The 21650-nt window shown below is 41.4% G+C and overlaps 1 non-coding gene across 1 annotated transcript; it reads left to right on the forward strand.

The window, feature by feature from the left end:
- Positions 1-847: 847 nt before the first annotated feature.
- Positions 848-922, forward strand: Trnat-agu (transfer RNA threonine (anticodon AGU)). Its single transcript has one exon. It is a non-coding gene; the product is annotated as a tRNA-Thr (tRNA).
- The last annotated feature ends 20728 nt before the right edge of the window (positions 923-21650 follow it).

Consider the following 21650-nt stretch of genomic DNA (forward strand, 5'->3'; position numbering starts at 1 on the left):
GCTATATATTTCCTTGTACTCTCCCACAAAACGGGAAGTCTCCCTAGTGTTGCCTGTTCGAGTGTGTATCTACATCGCATGTTCATACATACTCCGCACGCCACCGCATAGTGCACGGAGAAGGGTAACGTATACCACTAATAGTCAGTCCCTTTCCTTTCCCACTTACAAATGGAGCGATGGAAAAGCAAAAAGTCTACGTGTCTCCGTACGAACAACAATTTCTCTTCTATTTCCTTGTCTCCATGGTCCTTGCAAAATATGTACACTGTTCTGCATCAGCTGAAAATGTAGATTTCGTAAATTTTCTCATGAGCGCTTCACGAAAAGAACGTCGCCTCTCCTTTAACGATTCACATCTGAATTCACGAAACATCACCGTAATACTCGCGTATTGACGGAACTTACCGGTAACAGATCTAGCAGCCTGCCTCTGAACTGCTTCGATTTCTTCCTTTAATCAGACCAGGTGAGGACCTCAAACACTCGAACACTATTCAAGAATAGGTCTCCTTTATAGATGAGCTACACTTTCCGAAAATTCCCCCAATAGATCGAAGCCGACCATTCACTTCTCTACTACTATCCCTAAGTACTCATTCCATTTCCTATCGCTTTACAACATTGCGACTAGGTAGGTCCGAAAGCACAGACATCACTCATTTATATTACTTGATTGAACTAGGTGGGCAATGTATCCACCTTTCTCGATGCGGACACACAAATTGTCCGACCTCCTGTCGGAATCTCAGAGAGCGTACATGAAGGAAATGGAGAGGGACTGTGTTGCTGGATGAAGATGTAGATCGTCCCGTGATGCGTGCTGAGTTAATCAGCGCAGCTGCGTGTCCCAGATGGCACAGTGGTTAACGCACCTGCCTAGTAAGCAGGAGATCCTGGGTTCGAATCCCGGTCTGGTACACATTTTCACTCGTTGTCGCTGGTTCCGCTTAATGTCCCGAAGCAGCTGACAGCAGTGATCCTCTAGCTTTCTTTTCCTGTCTTCCCCTCTCCACTTTCAATTTGCATGTAACGACATGAGTGTATCAAGCAGCTCAGCACTAATACTGTATTCGAACTTTTTATGATTGGTTTCCCTACTGATTTGCGTCGACTTAATTTTTTTCTACATTCAACACAACAAAAAGTAATTTTGTCTGAGTCATTGGTTCTTAACCCGATGATAATTACCCCCTGATGGGTAAAACGTATTTTTTTGGGCGGTGAAAGCCAATGACTTCAGCAGTTTGGTCCCTTAGGAATTCACACACATTTGAACATTTTTTGTCCTATGCGTACAACTCCAGCTGCCATTCCACGTTCAAAGTCTATTAACGCCCGTCAGCGGCCATAATCACGTCGAATCCCTTTTCACATGAATCTCCTGACAACAAATTACAGCTCCAACGCTGGACTGCCCTTATGCAGGGTGAAAATTATTTAAACCGACAAATTCTGGGCGGTTGTAGGGGACATCAAAACAAATATTTTTCCCTGGTGTCATTTTTTCCTATGAGGAGTATATAAACCGGTAGAGAAAGATTTCTCTGGCGGCAAATTAATTAAACCAACAAACACTTTTCTATTTTTTTATGACCAAGAGACAACACATTAACACAACCCAATTTCAATTATAGTAGATTTAAAAAAATGCCTCCATTGACACGTAAACAAAGGATCCTCTTCTTATGCAACTGGAGTTGTGTAAACAAGGCTGCGCATCTCTCCATGCATAAAAAGTCTAGAGGGGACATATCTGGGGATCGAACAGGCCATGGTACAGGACCACCTCTGGCAATCCACGTTTCTGGGAACCGTCGGTCCAGGAATCGACGCACACAACGACTGAAACGTGCCGGTGCCCCGTCATGTTGGAACCACATGCGTTGTTTTGTAGGGAGCGGGACGTCTTCCAGCAATGCTGGCAATGCTCTGGCGAGAAAATTGTAATAGTGCCTTCCATTTAATGGCCTAGGTAGCAGATGCGGCCCAATTAAACAGTCCCCAACAACACCGACCCACATTTGATGAGCGCTAGTAACTGTGGCATGTGGTTATCTTCACTCCGAACATGCGAATTGTGCATCTTGAAGACTCCATCACGCCCGAACGTTGCTTCATTGGTAAGCAGCACAGAGGATGGAAGTGGAGGATGCATTTCAAACTGTTCCAGGTACCACTGCAAATGCACTACTACACTGGTAGCAGTTGCTTACAACTGAAGAGTGTAATACGCCATCTAACAACAGAAAATCATAATACGGCCTCTACCAACTGCAGAGCGTAATACGGTCTCCACCGGTTTAAATAATCCTCATAGGAAAAAAGTCATTAGACAAAAATATTTGCTTTGATGTCCCCTACAACCTCCCAGAGTTTGTCGGTTTAAATACTTTTCACCCTGTATAAGTTATGTACACAATACTACCGCCATCTGTATACATGCGTATCGGTTGCCCGTGACTCTTGCCATATCAGTATATTTATTATGATTGGTAGTATAACAGAGCAGAGAATTTATCTGAGTCCATCAATAAATGTTTCCACTAAATCTATGGAGCAGTACATCACGTAAGGTGCCTAACGTACCGCACATAGCCAGGAGGATGTGATTCCTGGCTGTGGCTTCGTGTGTGACATGGCGTGAAACCACAGAAGTGCCAAGACATGTATGAATGAGTCAGGTTGTTGGGGGTTTGTTTGGTTTTTTGCTTGCTTATTCTTGAATTGAGAACACTGTGTGAGGTGAAATGATAAGTTTAATGTCGCAATATTTCTCACCAAATTACACCTTTTCAACAGTTTGCAACTCGTCAAAATAAAAACAGCGCAATGGATAACGCATCTTGCCAACATCAAAAAGTGAAATAAGTTTATATATAACAATGTTAAACACTAACACTCTGAAAGAAAATTAATCCTAAGTACAGTAATATGAAAGTTTAATTGGATGTTTCTTTACAAAGCTGCTCCTACACCTATGTTATGCTGTTGGTCAGTACTACGAAAATCGTCCGATTCCGGTTCAAAGTTCGGTATTCACTGGACAAATATATTATACTAGAACTGACATTTCATTACTTTTCACGCAGTTTAGGTGCATCGATCCTGAGAAATCAGTACCCAGAACAACCACCTCTGGCCGTAATAACGACCTTGATACGCCTGGGCATTGAGTAAAACCGAGCTTGGATGGCGTGTACAGGTACAGCTGCCTATGCATCAAGAGTAGTGACTGGCGTATTGTGACGAGCCAGTTGCTCGGCTACCACTGACCAGACGTTTTCAATTGGTGAGAGATCTGGAGAATGTGCTGGCCAGGGCAGCAGTCAAACATTTTCTGTATACAGGACCTGCGTCATGCGGTCGTGCATTATCCTGCTGATTTATAGGGTTTCGCAGGGATCGAATGAAGGGTAGAGCCACAGGTCGTAACACATCTGAAATGTAACGTCCACTGTTCAAAGTGCTGTCAATGCGAGTAAGAGGTGACCGAGAAGTGTAACCAATGGCACCCCATACCATCACGCCAGTATGGCGATGACGAATACACGCTTCCAATGTGCGGTCAACGCGAAGTCGCCAAACACCGATGCGACCATCATGATGCTGTAAACAGAACCTGGATTCATCCGAAAAAATGACGTTTTGCCTTTCCTGCAGTCAGTTTCGTCGTTGAGTACACTATCGCAGGCGCTCCTGTTTGTGATGCAGCGTCAAGGGTAACCGCAGCCATGGTCTCCGAGATGATAGTCCATGCTGCTGCAAACGTCGTCCAACTGTTCGTGCAGTGGTTGTTGTCTTGCAAACGTCCCCATCTGTTGACTCAGGGATCGAGATGTGGCTGCGCGATCCGTTACAACCATGCGGATAAGATGCCTGTCATGCACTGCTAGTGATACGAGGCCGTTGAGACCCAGCACGGCGTTCCGTATTAACCTCCTGAACCCACCGATTCTATATTCTGCTAACAGTCATTGGATCTCGACCAACGCGAGCAGCAGTGTCGCGATACGATAAACTGCAATCGCGATAGGCTATAATCCGACCTTTATTAAAGCCGGAAACATGATGGTACGCATTTCTCGTCCTTACACGAGGCATCACTACAGCGTTTCACCAGGCAACGCCGGTCAACTGCTGTTTGTGTATGAGAAATCGGTTGGAAACTTTCCTTATGTCAGCACGTTGTAGATGTCACCACCGGTGCCAACTCTGTGTGAATGCTCTGAAAAGCTAATCATTTGCATATCACAGCATCTTCTTTCTGTCGGTTAAATTTCGCATCTGTAGCACGCTATCTTCGTGGTGTAGCACTTTTAATGGCCAGTTGGGTATTATTTTCCTTCTGATGTTTAGGGGTTTTATGGATATATAACGATTACAACTCCTTGTAGAGGCGACACTTCAACGCGTCACTGCTGTTTCGAGGGCTGGGGAAGGAGAGTCTCGCTGTTAGCATCACACAGAGCACTGTAACACAACGTTTGGTCGGTGTATAAATTTTACTATGGCCGTTAGAAATGTAATGAAGAAGATTCATATTCGCTACGATAAGTGCGTCAATATCGGCGGATGTTATACTGAAAGGTAGATAAGGCTAAATGCTCTCACGCAATAATAAATTCGGTAAAAAATTCTTGTGACTGTTCAGTACGGAAACGATACTTATTTCAACACTTGCAGCACCTTATGTGCGCAAACCAAATGTCAAAACTGCCGAAAAAAGTACAGCTGTATTTTGTAAACCAATACGAATGGAGAAACGGATTGTGAATAATTTGGCAAATTTAAAGATGATCACTAGAAAATAGCTTAATTAGCCGAAACCGGTTGTGAAAAGCGAGACGAAATAAATAAGAGCCTAAGTAGAAAAAAATGCCGCATTTATTCAGTAGATACTAGGCTGTGGTTCCCTCCAAGCGGAAAACGTGCTGATGGTATTAGTGCGAGGACCGAGCCTGCAGCCGGCAGAGAAACGCATGCACCGCACCGCACCTCACCTCATCTGCATTACGGGCTGGAGTCGAGCATTCACACCGCTCCCGTTGTGTCTGCGCTGTGGGCGACGTATGCATGTCTCGCTCTGCCGGCCTACCGGACCGACGTATTCACAAAGCAGCGGGTAACCCAGAAGCAGGCTACAGCAGATCTGTGCATACTGTCGAGTTCGTTAGTGTCTGAGGCAGTGTTAAGGAAACGTGGTCTTTAAGGGGCGGTGTAATGGATTGGAGTTCAAAAAATCGATTTTTCAGAAATATTATTTTCTTAATCTATACAATTTAATCTATGTTGTGTGTGAATTTCATAATGATAGAAATACATTTGAAATATGAAATTGTTTAACTCTGTCCTGGCAGCCACTCCCACCTTTGCCAGCATTTGGGAAACTGCTTGCTTCAGCGGAATCTTTGTGAGTGTAAAAGTTATTTTCCCTCGATATCTCTGTCTGACATCTATATGTTTAACTGACATCTACGTGTTTCACTGACAAGTTTCATTCATATGGTTTATTTACGTTTTGATAATATGAACACATATTAGTTCGTGGAAGGCTGAATTAACAAACTTTTATGTGGAAGTGAAGATATACGCAAATGGGTTATCTCATGGGAGGGCTATCAGGAAAACCAAGAAATTTTAGAGGCAATGAGGCGAGCTGTACGGGCAGATCTTTTTTCACAAACTATCTACTCACCAAACACCATTGCATTATCTGTGTACGAAAGATGATTGGTGTATGTACAACAAAAGAAATGAGACGTATTCACATAAACACTCATTACCAGAAGCTGTTATGAATGTGTTTAAGCCCACATTCAAGTTTCCTACAAACCCTGTTTTACTGAGAAAGTGTCTTCATGGGAAGACACAAATGCCAATGAAAACCTCAATAATTAAACTGGATTAGATGCTCAGAAAGGAATTTCTGTCGTCCTGAAGTACTCACAATTACGACGAAGCTTCACGTTTTAATGACGGAAATAATGGCAGAATTGAAGAACTGAAGAGTGCTGATATACGCCCAGTTGTGTTTACAATAAAAGGATTTTACGCTACCCATGACACCTGTTTCAAGACAGTTGGCAGATCACTGTCTTACCTACAGATGCACACCAGGCAGAATCGAAGGGGAGACAAGAGAAAGCTGGAGGATGAGGAGTGTCAGTGTGAAGGGTTTTAAAATGGAGGTAAGCTTTTTACTGGCAGAAGTGTGAGAAGAAAATCTTTGAACCTCATTTTCTTGGGTTTTATCTTTCGTTGCATTATCAAAAGCGTTCTCTCAAAAAGTATATGTGCAAGAGCTACGAAATTTTCAAGAGCTGATCGAAATGTGTTGCTGTGTCATTGGAACTAAAAATTACGAAATCCTGAGACAAAATTTTAATTTTTAGAGGATTTTATGGAGAAAAGACCTAATTTTGGATGTGAAATATTCAGAACTCTGTTAATAACACAATTTGTACCACAAATTAATGATGGCTCTTCAATGGTCTTACTACCTTATTAGACACTACAATAACGTTTTAAAATTATTTTCATGATGAAACTTTTAAGTTACGGCTTTTTATACAAAAAAATAAAAAGTTTAAAAATTCAAAATTCTTGCTAAATATTAATTAATCCTGCGTCTTTTACTATAATTTGCGTTAAAATAAAGATCGTTTTCTTTACATAAGCAAAATTTTAGATCATTATATTAATAACTATTGCTGTAATGAATTTTTAAATAAATGTTTGAATTTTCGGTTGCATCTCTTCTTACGCGACATCTTCTTAGGTGTGGAAATGTATTGCTCCGTGCTGCGGAATATGCTTTCGTCTTCCGTTGTCCGATGCGGGCCGCAGGAAGTTGCGTGAAAAGATTCCCCAGGCGGGGGGCGGTGCTGTTTTTTTATAATTTGACATCTGTACTTGACACATGATAGAATGATGTAAGAACTATCTTCTGGCACCTTTTTTTTAAAAATTTAAGGCAAATTTTGTGCTATTGAAACAGAGAGATAGTTAAGGTTTAAAAGAAGAATTTTTTCCCACACTACTCAATATTTACCATGCCGTACCTCCTAAAATGACTATCGTATAACGATATAATTCTATAGCTGCCTTCAGTAGCATGTGTCTATAACGTCTGCAAACTTTCTGGTCAGTAGAGTCAGTAACAGTGAGGTAATACATTAAACTCGCACTTCCGAGATGGAGCTTTTGCCAGATCAGTATCAGAAATGTAGTAAGCGACAAAATGTTAATCTTTCCATTTTTTGTACGAGGCTAAACCGATAAAAAGTTTCGGAAAGGTTTGAATTTATTTTTAAAGTTTATTGGAAATTGGTGGACATTACACGTCCTCCTGTGTATTTCACTGGTGTGAACCGGTGCAGAGCGTCGCGACAGTAGCAGCAGAGGCAACAAAGACCAAAAGATGCAGCGCAGTGCTCGATCTAAGAAGCTATTAATTTTGACAAACCGAAAGTATGTGGCAGTTAGGGAAGAGGAGGAAGACTGTGTATCATTGGGAAGAGGACTCAGGAAGCGCAATGAAATCAGACAAAAGTTCTTTTACCATGGAGAAGAAAGAGTGCACCACCTTTTAGTAACAAAACATTTGCTCTATGATGTGCAGGAATGCCAGTTCCCACCGCCTCATAACGCAGACTTACCAGTAACGAATGAAATGCCCAAGGACTGCATGATAACCCTAGTAGGTGTCGGCGGTTATGCCACAGCTCAGGGATTCACTGAGAGCAGTGCATTCGCTGATTACTTCAGCGGGTCGAATTATACTCGCCGTTCACAGTACTGATTCAACCCGTTATAAGTATGATTTCATTCAGTTTTCTCCCCATTTCTGCCCAAATTATCTCCTTTTTAATTTGGTTTTTCAACTCGTCAGCAGGCATAAAACACGCTGTTCGGATACCAGCTCGACAACCTGCTCGTCTTCTGGGCGTAGAAGACGTCAGACAACATTTCTGGTGAATCAGCTACTCTCTTGCTGCACATACAAAAAAAGAAAACAAAATTCTTGTTTGTTGCTGATCAGTTAGACTTTTCTCCCTCCCCCCTCCCTCCACCAATCCAACCAAGCGACGTGTACGACAGACTCCTCCAGGCGTTTCCCGCAGGTAGAGCCCGCAGCGCCACTGCGTCGTCCGTGCCCTACGAAAATGGTATAGCATGAAACTTACTGACAGATTAAAACTGTGTGCCGAACCGAGACTCGAACTCGGGACCTTTGCGTTTCACGGGCAAGTGCTCGGTCCAGCAAACAGTTTTAATCTTCCAGGAAGTTTCATATCAGCGCACACTCCGCTGTATAGTGATAATTTCACTCTAGAAACATCCCTCAGGCAGTGGCTAAGCCATGCCTCCGCAATATCCTTTCTTTCAGGAGTGCTAGTTCCGGACAGTTCGCAGGATAGCTTCGGTAAAGTTTGGAAGCTAGGAGACGAGGTACTGGCAGAAGTAAAGCTGTGAGGACGGGTCGTGAGTCGTGCTTGGGTAGCTCAGTTGGTAGAGCACTTGACCGCGAAAGGCAAAGTTCCCGAATTCGAGTCTCGGTCCGGCACACAGTTTTAATCTGCCAGGAAGTTTCACATCAGCGCACACTCCGCTGTAGAGTGAAAATTTCATTCTAGCTACGGTATAGCATGGTTGCATGGTGCGAGTGAGGAAAACGTCGCTTCATCTATCACGTCGTAGGCAGCCTGCCAACTGTATCAAATGCACGTTTAAGTCGATGGGCCTTCTGCCTAATTTCCGTTCGCCTCAAATGAAAGAAAAGAGATATTTGTAGTTGCATGTGTCATTCTTAACACGCGAGTATCCATTATTTCGTTCCAATCCAACCAGAAGCAAGCACACTACTCCAGTGTTTGAAATGTCCGCTTCGCTAGCAGCAAGTGTCATTGCAGCCATTCTTCGTTTCAGGCAAATAGAAAATCACAGAGGAAGGCGCACGGACCGAATTAACACTTGTTTCCTGTTCTTTTTTTGCTTTATGATGCATTAGTCGGTTACGCATATTCATAACGCATGTTATATACATAAAAGTGTTTAAACGCAGAAGAGTGTTCCTGAAGCCACTCTGTAGCAATTCTGGACGTGTGGGTTGTCGCATTGTCCAGCTGGAATTGCTCAAGTGCAAGTCGGGATGCACAATGGACATGAATGGATGCAAGTGATCAGACAGGATGTTTACGTACATGACACCTGTCTGAGTCGTATCTAGACGTATGAGGGATCCCAAATCACTCCAACTACATTCACCCCGCACCATTACAGAGTATCCACCAGCTTGAACAGTTTCCTGCTGACATGCAGGGTTCATGAGGTTTGCTCCATACCCGCCCACGTCCATCCGCTCCATACAATTTGAAACGAGACTCGTCCACCCAGGCAACAAGTTTTCAGTCATCAACAGTCCAGTGTCGGTGTTGACGGGCCCAGGCGAGACGTAAAGCTTTGTGTTGTGCAGTCATTAAGGGTACTCGAGTGGGCCTTCGTCTCCGAAAGCCCATATCGATGATGTTTCGTTGAATGGTTCGCACGCTGACTCTTGTTGATGGACCAGTATTTAAATCTCCAGGAGTTTGAGGAAGGGTTGCACTTCTGCCACGCTCAACGATTCTCTTCGGTCGTCGTTGGTCCCGTTCTTTCAGGATCTTTCCAGCCTAAGCGATATCAGAGATTTGATGTTTCACCGGATTCCTGATATTCATAATGGGCTTGTCAAATGATCCTAGGGAAATTTCTCACTTCATCGCGAACTTGGTGATGCTGTGTTCCATCGCTCGTGCGCCGACTATAACACTACGTTCAAACTCTCTTAAATCTTGATAATCTCTCTTTGTGGCAGCAGTAAACGATCTAACAACTGCACCAGATCCTTTTTGTCTTATATAGGTGTTTCCTACCGCAGTGGCGTATTCTGCCTGTTTTACATATCTCTGTACTTGAATACGTATGCCTATACCAGTTTCTTTGGCACTAAATCGCTATCCCAGAATCTGGTACCAGTTCGATTTTCAATCATTGTTGACTTAAGTTAAAAGTTTAAAATGTTGTCATAATCTACTCATAGAAACATACAGTTTTATGGTAAAAGTTTAACGCAATACAGAAAGTATTACTGTTGGGAAATGTGTCTTGAGGGAACATTTGTGACGGCGTGCAAATTACACAGACTTCATTCATCCGTTATTTGAGAATGAGAGCCCTTAGCGAATTCTAGTAAAGATTACAAATAATTTCAAACCTTTATGAAGGTTGAAAGGAAAAGAGATTATAGCTCACTGCATTACGCTTAAAATCGAGCACAAATAACCCAGTTTATATTGACCCATTGCTTCATAATGAGAGAACTTAGCGACTTCCAACAAACTTTAAGCATAATTCAAGCCTTTCCTAAACTTTTTCTAGCTTACATGCTCAAACGCACATATTTATCTCATTAACTCATTTGTAAAGTAATTAGACACCTTAACTGTTTCACACGTGAGAGTTCTATTCCTTCAAAATAGCGGTTTTACTAGCGTTCGCTAACTTTCCTGAAGATGTAAAACAAAACTGAAAGCATTTCTTGTCACAGAAGCTTATCTTTAGTACAAAGGGAGTAGTTGTGGTTACGTCACAATTTTGCTCGTTCGTTTTGGACTGATATTAGGTGAAAGAAACCCGCCGCGCGGGATTATCCGAGCGGTCTCAGGCGCTGCAGTCATGGACTGTGTGGCTGGTCCCGGCGGAGGTTCGAGTTCTCCCTCGGGCATGGGTGTGTGTGTGTTTGTCCTTAGGATAATTTAGGTTAAGTAGTATGCAAGCTTAGGGACTGATGCCCTTAGCAGTGAAGTCCCGTAAGATTTCACACACATTTGAACATTTTTTTGGTGAAATAAACATTTAGCACATGGAGAAAACTGAGTATTCCTAACTTGTACTGTGCCTTGTTCGAAATCGTGGCGTGTTTTAGAGGAAGTAAATCCCCTGCTCCAGACGCATCTTATGAAAACCGCGTGCACTGAACGACGATTAAATTTTATCGGTTTCCGTTCACCTGGCGAGCAGCTAATCTCAGCGCCGGATATGAGCGCGCGCCAGTGGGTCATCCGCGGCACCCCAAACCACCAATCAGCGCCAAGCTTTCCGCAGCGGTGCCGTGCCGTCCAGACAGTATTGTTTCCGTCGCAGTTTCAACGGCCAATTTCCTGCGCCGTTCGATACAGATTCTCCTCAGAGCGCAACGATTTATCTTGCGACAGCCCAGCTCTATTTGAGCAGCCTCACTGATGTAGAAGGCAATCACAGGTAGAAATTTTCTTCATCCACATACCGAGTGTATCTTTTCAGTTTCGTCAGGCACATTTATATGACCTTTCGATAGATAGTTGCAATTTTGCATTTGTTATGTAGGGATGGAGTCAGGCCAATTATTGCTTAAGTTCTGGAAACATCATATTCAAATTAAATGTATTCGCAGTTGCAAATATCACGACAACGAATATTAGTGCCAGGCCGGGACTCGAACCCGGAGATATCGCCTTACCGTTAGACTATCCGAGCACGCTTCGCGGTCAGATCCTCATTTCAAATGCTATCAATTACGAGTCTAAAACCTGCACTCGTACATTCATTATGTAGATTCTGGTACAGCAGAGACATTTTAATTGAAAGTCGCTTGCCAGGTGTCGACAAATAAATATGATATTGCACTGCCTGTGTTCAGAAGTACAATGAAATTGTAAATAGGCTGTTCAGGTTTTTATGTTGGTAACGCCACGTAGTGCTCTGTATGAAAATTGCTGACTGTGCTGTGTGCAATCTGTGACTGGTTGGACTCATTGTTGGAATATTCGCTTGTGTAGTGTTGGGCATTTAGATGTGAACAGCGCGTAGGGTTGGGCAGTTGGAGGTGAGCCACCAGCAGTGGTGGATGTGGAAGAAGATGCCAGAGTTTTGACAGCCGACGATCTGGACGTGTGTCTGTTAGAAAAAGTAAGTTTGTAAGCCTGGATGTCATGAACTGGTATATATATATATATATATATATATATATATATATATATATATATATATATATATATATATATATACAGGGTACGTTCCGAAAGTAATGCAATTGAATTTCCCGCGCCGCTCCTAGTAGTCGGAGTGGGAGCGGGCCACATGGAGTAGGTTGGGGGGGACGCTAAGCTTTGCCGCGAAACCGGTTTCAGTGCTCTCCGAGCTGTGGAAGCGGCAGGACGTCTGTTATTGTAAACCTCTGCGCGCCGACCGTGCCACGGAAAAAATGGGATCGAGCAACGTTACGCGATTAAGTTTTGTGCTAAACTGAACAAATCTTTTGAGGAGATTAACAAAATGATTCGTGAGGCTTACGGGGACTCTGCTCTGTCCTACTCACAAGTTTCGAGGTGGTTAAAGGCCTTTAAGCCCAAAAAGGCAAGAATGAGCAAATCAAAAGTGAAAACAATGCTCATTGTCTTTTTCGACAGCAAAGGCGTGGTCCATAAGGAGTTTGTTCCTCAAGGACAGACAGTTAACGCTGCCTACTACGTGGATGTGCTGGAAAGACTCCGCAAAAGGGTCGTCAGGACGAGAAAGGACATCTCCGCTACCTGGCAACTCCATCACGACAACGCGCCTTGCCACAACGCGCTACGAGTCCGCGAGTTCCTGGCCAAACGCCAGGTGCCAACGCTGCCCCCCCCCCCAATAGTCCTGACCTCGCCCCAGCTGACTTCTTTTTGTTTCCTAGGATTAAGTCAGCCCTGAAAGGAACCCGTTTTTCGTCCATAGACGAGATCCAATCCGCCGTGACGAAGACCTTGCGAGAGGTCCCAGAAGACGCCTTCCAGGGCGCGTACCGGTCATGGCAGAGTCGCTGGAAAAAATGTGTAGAGGCCCAAGGACAGTACTTTGAAGAATTTTAAGTGTTTGTGCAAATCTGTTCAATAAATTACTTTAAAAAAAAAATTGCATTACTTTCGGAACGCACCCTGTATATATATATATATATAATGACTTTTGAACACTATTAAGGTAAATACATTGTTTGTTTTCCATCAAAATCTTTCATTTACTAAATATGACTATCAGTAGTTAGTTCCTTCAGTAGCTAGAATCTTTTATTTAGCTGGCAGTATTGGTGCTCGCTGTATTGCAGTACGAGTAACGAAGATTTTTGTGAGGTAAGTGGTACATGAAAGGTATAGGTTGTTGTTAGTCAGGGCCATTCTTTTGTAGGGATTAATGAAAGTCAGATAGCGTTGCACTAATAATATTGTGTGTCAGTTTACTTATGATCAGAATAAGTAAAGAGAGAACCGTCTTAGTACGTTCAGGTTTGCTCAGCTCTTCGAAAATCAAATAATGTAAGAGTTATTCCAGCATTGTCATTCTTTAATTTTGAAATGGGACGTTTCAAAACGTTTCTTCGTACATGCGTACTATATCGTACGGAGCACATTTAGGTTGCAATGGAAATATCAAATGAAGCTACTAAGTTGGACAACGGCTGGGAGAGATGTGTGCTAATATCAACCCCCCTCCACACCGCACCCAATGACGCCTTTGGCCTAGGATGACACGGCGGTCAGTTGGTGCCTTTGAACCCACGAGGTCATGTGGTACAGAGTTTACGTTCTACAGAGCAGTCTTCCTATCACACCCAATTTCATTAAGAAACTGTTGGTTTGGTCCACCACTATGTGATATTTTTCATACGGAACTCACTCATCATCATAATCATCATCATCATTTAAGACTGGTTATGCCTTTCAGCGTTCAGTCTGGAGCATAGCCCCCTTATAAAATTCCTCCATGATCCCCTATTCAGAGCTAACATTGGTGCCTCTTCTGATGTTAAACCTATTACTTCAAAATCATTCTTAACCGAATCCAGGTACCTTCTCCTTGGTCTGCCCCGACTCCTCCTACCCTCTATTGCTGAACCCATGAGTCTCGTGGGTAACCTTGCTTCTTCTATGCGTGTAACATGACCCCACCATCTAAGCCTGTTCATCCTGACTGCTACATCTATAGAGTTTATTCCCAGTTTTTCTTTGATTTCCTCATTGTGGACACTCTCCTGCCATTGTTCCCATCTACTAGTACCTGCAATCATCCTAGCTACTTTCATATCCGTAATCTCAACCTTGTTCATAAGGTAACCTGAATCCACCCAGCTTTCACTCCCATACAACAAAGTTAGTCGAAAGATTGAACGGTGCACAGATAACTTAGTGTTGGTACTGACTTCCTTCTTGCAGAAGAGAGTAGATCGTAGCTGAGCGCTCACTGCATTAGCTTTGCTACACCTCGCTTCCAGTTGTTTCACTATGTTGACATCCTGTGAGAATATGCATCCTAAGTACTTGAAACTGTCCACCTGTTCTAACTTTGATCCTCCTATTTGACACTCAATCCGTTTATATTTCTTTCCCACTGACATTACTTTCGTTTTGGAGATGCTAATCTTGATACCATAGTCCTTACATTTCTGATCTAGCTCTAAAATATTACTTTGCAAACTTTCAATCGAATCTGCCATCACAATTAAGTCATCCACATATGCAAGACTGCTTATTTTGTGTTCACATATCTTGATCTCACCCAGCCAGTCTATTATTTTCAACATATGATCCATAAATAATATGAACAACAGTGGAGACAGGTTGCAGCCTTGTCTTACCCCTGAAACTTCTCTGAACCATGAACTCAATTTAGCGTCAACTCTAACTGTTGCGTGACTATCCATGTAAAGACCTTTAATTGTTTGCAGAAGTTTGCCTCCTATTCCATAATCTCTTAGAACAGACAATAACTTCCTCCTAGGAACCCGGGCATATGCCTTTTCTAGATCTATAAAGCATAGATACAATTCCCTGTTCCACTCATAACACTTCTCCATTATTTGCCGTAAGCTAAAGATCTGGTCCTGACAACCTCTAAGAGGCCTAAACCCACACTGATTTTCATCCGATTGGTCCTCAACTAATACTCGCACTTTCCTTTCAACAATACCTGAGAAGATTTTACCCACAACGCTGATTAAAGAGATACCTCTGTAGTTGTTACAATCTTTTCTGTTTCCATGTTTAAAGATTGGTGTGATTACTGCTTTTGTCCAGTCTGATGGAACCTGTCCCGACTCCCACGCCATTTCAATTATCCTGTTTAGCCATTTAACACCTGACGTTCCACTGTATTTGATGAGTTCCGACTTAGTTTCATCCACCCCAGCTGCTTTATTGCACTGCAATCTATTGACCATTTTCTCCACTTCCTCAAGTGTGATCCTATTTCCATCATCATTCCTATTCCATTCTACCTCGAAAACTGAAACATTGCTGATCGTATTTTCACCTACATTGAGCAACTCTTCAAAATATTCCCTCCATCTGCCCAAGGCATCCACAGGATTCACCAGCACTTGTCATTTCCTTCTTACTCCCTTTCGAAGACTGCTCATTACACTCGAGAATGGTTTTCCAGCAGCTTGACCCATAGTCTCCAACCTGTTTCCAATGTCTTCCCAAGATTTCTTCTTGGATGCTGCAATTATCTGTTTTGCTTTGTTTCTCTCTTCAACATAACTTTCTCTGTCTACCTGAGTTCTAGTATGTAGCCATTTTTGATACGCCTTCTTTTTGCTCTTACAGGCTACCTTGACTGTGTCATTCGACCAAGCTGTTTGCTTCATGCTACTTTTACACACTACTGTTCCCAGACATTCTTTAGCCACTTCTAGTACTGTGTCCCTGTACCTTGTCCATTCCTTTCCCAATGGCTATAATTGACTACATTCAACTAACTGGTACCTTTTTGAGATTGCTGGTATGTACTTGTGCCTGATTTCCTTATCCTGAAGTTTCTCCACTCTTATCCTCCTACATATGGTGTAAGTAGGCTGTTTAGGTTTTTTTTATTGGTAACGCCGCCGCCACGTAGCGCTCTGTATAAAAATCACTGGCTGTGCCGTGTGCAGTCTGTGGCTGGTTTGCATTGTTGTCTGCCATTGTAGTGTTGGGCAGCGGCAGCTGGGTGCTAGAAAGCGCGTAGCGTTGCGCAGTTGGAGGTGAGCCGCCAGCAGTGGTGGACGTGGGGAGAGAGATGGCGGAGTTTTGTAATTTGTAAGACTGGATGTCATGAACTATCATATATATATTGACTATTAAGGTAAATACACTGTTTGTTTTCTATTAAAATCTTTCATTTGCTAACTATCCCTATCAGTAGTTAGTGCCTTCCGTAGTTTGAATCTTTAATTTAGCTGGCGGTAGTGGTGCTCGCTGTATTGCAGTAGTTCGAGTAACCAAGATTTTTGTGACGTAAGTGATATGTGAAACGTATAGGTCAATGTTAGTCAGGGCCATTCTTTTGAAGGGATTTTTGAAAGTCAGATTGCGTTGCGCAAAAAAATATTGTGTGTCAGTTTAAGCACAGTCGTGTATAATTTTTCACAGGGGACGTTTCATATGTCGACCCTTAGCCAAGGATACCTCACTGGAATCTTCTGATTTTTTCTTGTAGTTTGTGTAGTTAGTGTAGCCTTTGTTTATTGCTAGCGCGTAATCATAGAGAGAATCTCCTTTGTAGTTGTAGTTTTTCATTGTTGTACAGTAAAACAGTTGTGGCATGCATGTAGATTTGCACCAAGTATTTCGCAGCTTCGCTTGCAATTAACTAGATATTATTTTCAGTGCTATGTTAATGTGTTCTCTTATTTTTGCTCTTCAAATTGTTCTTTTATGTGTTATCGTGTGAAATATTGTGACAATAATGGCGTGTGAAAAACGTAACACTAGGCTCCAAAGTAAACTGAGAAATAATAGTGATGACGAGCGTCGCTTATCAGCACCACTGTGTAGTGAATTAACAGACATTCGAAGTAGTAATTTGGTAATTGTGCATAGGGAAATGGAGCGGGCGGCAAATAATGGTGTAGACAATGAAACAAGTAGTGAACAGGGAACAATTATCGATCGATCAGTCGGCAACAGCTCGCCTCAGGTATCTGAAATGACAGAACACAATATTGAAAATACTGTAGACTTAGGTTATGGGTCCTCGCCGTTTTCTCAAATGAGTCAAGACACATTTTCTGCCTGTCAAAATGTAAATGTTGCCGGTGAAAATGCACTGCCCAAAAAGCATAGAAAAACAGATTCCAGACACTAATACATTATTATTGCAATTAATGCAAGAAATGGAACAAAATCAGAAACAAATGGGACAAAAGCTTCAAAAGTTAGACACAATGGAACAACATCAGAGACAAACACAGCAAAAGCTTCAAAAGTTAGACACAATGGAATAAAATCTTCAAAAGTTAAAAACAATGGAACAAAATCAGAGACACACACAGCAAAAGTTAGACGCAATGGAGCAAAAGCTTCAGAAGTTAGACTCAGTGGAACATACGCTTGAACAAACACGTGAAGATATAACTACTGAATTAAATAAAATCGAATCGAAATGTCAAAAAGTCTGTAATGACGTAAAAACACAAATTTATGAGCATTTCCAACCTATTTTTTCGCGGCATGAAAATGCATTACAGAATCACGAAGCAGTCATAAAAGAACTGCAAACAATTGTTCATGAAAATCATGAGACCTTGCAAGCTAAAATTGACTCAGTTGCATCTACCGATTCGGTTACGCAACTTGCAAAAACTCAAGAAAACTTAAAGGACACAGTAGATACTCTGAAAATTGGTTCAGAAAGACACATGGAGGACATTAGGTCATTATCAGAGAAAGTAGTTGAACTTTCGGACCAGCTAAATAATTTATCTACGAAGGTAGATGATAATCTGAATGACACAAAACCGGTAGTCTTTAATCACACAGAAGAGTTCGAACAAATTAGGAAATTCAAACAAAATCAAAATCAAATTAATACGCAACACCAAAGAGAAATCCGGGAAGAACAAGATCAGCTGACACAGGTAATACAAGAATTAAGTATTTCAGAGGACTCTCGCACACCAATACGGGAAGAGGGACATAAAAATACGGAACTGCCACAAAATAATAACACAGGGCACTTTGGAGATTATGAAAGAAATTGGCAAAGTACACCGAATTTTGAGATGGAACCGCCGAAACGACGTAACAATGACCGACATGCGACACGCCGACACGATGATTTTGACTATAAGCTGTTCATTACTACACGTAAATTCAAAACATTTAAGAATTCTGGCAACGACATTCATCCACAAGCGTGGCTTCATCAATTCTCTCATTGTTTCCCCCCCCCCCCCCCCCCCCCCAACTGGTCATTAGAGCACAGATTAGAATTTATGTGTGTCTACTTGGAGAATGAACCAGCTGTAAGAATGCGATCGGTAATTCACGATTGTCACAGTGAAGGAGAATTTTATCATGCTTTCCTCTCAGCATATTGGTCTCAAGCTACACAAGACCAAGTAAAACATAACATCATGATGATGAAACACTTTGAACGATCTGAATTTTCCAGTCTCGTCAAATATTTTGAAGACATGTTGCATAAGAATCAATATGTTTCAAACCCATGTAGCCCTTCAGAACTCATCCGCATTTGCATAATGAAATTGCCGGAACATTTAAGGAATATTATTTTGGCAGGGCGTTGCAAAGACGACATTGAAGCTTTTCAGGGACTCTTACAAGAATGAGAAATTAACACAGACAGTCGCGGGATGCGAAAACAGGAAAACAATCACTACTGGTCACATCCGTCGCAATTCCGCGTCGAAAGAAACAATAACTGGACACGACGAGGCAATTCTCACAACACAAATCGTCAGCAAAACAGACACCACCCGTATGACAACCGTTGGCAGAGTAGTAATAGTTACAAAGAAAGATCACATTTCCGAAGTAATGAATATTACACAGACAATGATAGAAACAAACAATATGGAAACCAAAATAATTCTTATCACGGAAATAATTATTATCACGGGAGACAGAATAATTTCAGACGCAAGAGTCCACCGCGCCGTGATAACTCAGGGAGAAATTCTCCACCACTTAACAGACAGGAAAGAAACTACAGGAACTACCGACATGACGACAGACAATATAATCATAACGACAGACCGGAATTTCATCAGAACTGGCGGGATTCAAACACCTCTCGGCAAGGTGAATTTGTAGAAGTTAAGTCTCCTAATCCCAATAACGACGCGCGCCAACAAAGAGACAGACAATGACTCGCACCGCAGGCAGCCGCGTTCTCCGGCTGTCGCAGAGAAAAATAACATAGACGCTAACCTTGAGAAAAATTCCAGTATTCTTTACCGACGTATACCACATGATAATTGCGTTGAAGTTGAAACTCTGCGTACTAGAAAGAGTAAAGGTTTACACCACATTTCACATGTAAAACCGTTTATTGAAATATAATCTCCTTTTTAACTTTGTCTTTGCCATAAAACATTTCACTTCTCATTTCTAGTATGCTTTGTCACACTGAGAAACTGTTAACATGCAACAATGTTTTGAAGTTAACTATACAGTCTAGAACCTAGGGAACATTTTTAAACAGAAATTACGAATGCATTGTTATAGTGAACAGACGACACAGTGTTGTTATTTGTACATTCTTGCTTGTTAGTTGCACGATTACGTTACGACTATAAGGCTTACATACTTAGAACATATACTGTTAATGAGGTTTTAATGTAACATTTTGGTTCAGTTGAAAAGACATTCTTTATCTGAAGTACTTTCTGTGAGATTAAAGATGACTTAGCGTTTGGTTTCTTTGATAGCTACACGATTATATCACGACGCTACTAATGTGTGACACAATTTACATTGTGCTTTTGCGGTGTATCTGTTTTATATCTGCACAGTTTTTCTGAATTATTCTGGAAAGTAAAACATGTTTTAGTGGTAACTTTTGTGGTATAGCTACAATTAGACAGCCTTCTCCATAGCACAGCAATACGTTACAGCACAGTACTTTCTTCATCACGGCAATAAGCGCAATAACTAAGATATTTATACGCAAAGCAATTCACTTCGTTTATTACGAGGTAAGTACATTGACTTCAGCAGAACTTTGCTTACAGAGGACGATAACTACGACACTTCCACATAATTATCTTACAACAAGACGCACAATTTATCGCTACGGTACACGTATTTGAATGATTAATTTTGTACTTAAAACATTTATTTTTAAAGATATTTGAAGTACAATGATACAAATGTTTTCCGTGATACATTTCATTCCATTGCTGTAATCTGTAACACCTGAGGATATAATTACATTAATCCTCAGGGAGGTACACGCTTACTTTGTGTATCATGTGTTTGGCAAGCACAAGGAGCCCTAGCTAATATGGTATTTGCTTATACAACTTTACACATCGGTACCATATTTCTCTAACACATAAATTACACAGCTATCTGATCATTTAACTGAGAGATAAACATTTTTTTACTACATCATCAGTGACACATGTTTACGCAATTACACAGTTGGATGATTTAACACCTATGAAATTGTATTTTGTCTGTACTTTGTGAACTGTTCATATTTTTTTTGGAACCATTGTGATACTATGAGAGCTTTGAATGATGTGTTTAGTATGGGGTCATGATTTTTAAAGTACGTTTGAGGTAGATGACACTTTTGAAATGAGCAGAGAATTTTTTTGTACGTTTTGAAATTATTGCAGAAAGCTATGACGTTTTTGAGAATTTGACTGAGGTGTTATGATGTTATTATTACGACGACGATGTGAATTATGCTTTTGCGGTTTGTTTATGATCAATAAGCTGATGCTATATGAGTTATTTTATTATGCTACGTATCTGTTATGATGAAATATTGAAGAAGTGTCGACGAATAAGGCAAGGAATAATGAGTAGCGGTTAGGGACTCTGGTTTGTGAAAAAAGGTTGTTGGAAACCAAGAATCGTACTTTAAGAGTTACGAAAAGTATGTAAGTGCGCGAATGTATTACAATGCCGACGAAAATTTTTTGGACACTGTTATATTTATAGGATTTTATTTTCTACACGTTTGTAACGCAAATTCTTAACCTGTGAAAATATTTTTATGTGAGACTGCCACTGTAGCGGAAACTGGTGTCGTAAATAATTCGAGAAGACAGTTAAGTAACCACCTGCACGTAATGCGTCGTGGGCACCCAGCTGCGCGACAACCACCTGACAAAAAGAAAGCCATTAGTGTGTGCTTTTCAGAGACACAGGTAAAAAAAAAAGAAAAGAGGCCATTATCCTCCCTATACATTCCTTTGTAGAAAGCATCGCAAATACGACACTCTCAAACTTGAAAACATATGATTATACTGTGGAGCTCTTAATTTATGATATTTACTAAAATGCCTAATGAAACGATGAGAAACATTACACGGCTGTTGTCTTGCTAGTTGAGAGAAATGCCATATGGATTGCTTTATATGTTTATTTACTCATTTTGTTTAATATCTAGTTTCTATCTGCAATGCAGCATTGGTTAAAATACAATTTAATAGATGTACTAATATAGTTATTTAATGCCTACAGATGCAGTAAATAATAACTTTACGATGTACTCAAAAAAACCGAAGGAGCACAAAAAGACTTCCCTTCACAGGAACTGCTTACATAATTTTCTTTTCAAGTACTTGGTAATTTTTATGG

Source organism: Schistocerca gregaria, chromosome 7 (genome assembly GCF_023897955.1).
Source record: "Schistocerca gregaria isolate iqSchGreg1 chromosome 7, iqSchGreg1.2, whole genome shotgun sequence".
In the NCBI taxonomy this organism is placed as follows: Eukaryota; Metazoa; Arthropoda; class Insecta; order Orthoptera; family Acrididae; genus Schistocerca; species Schistocerca gregaria.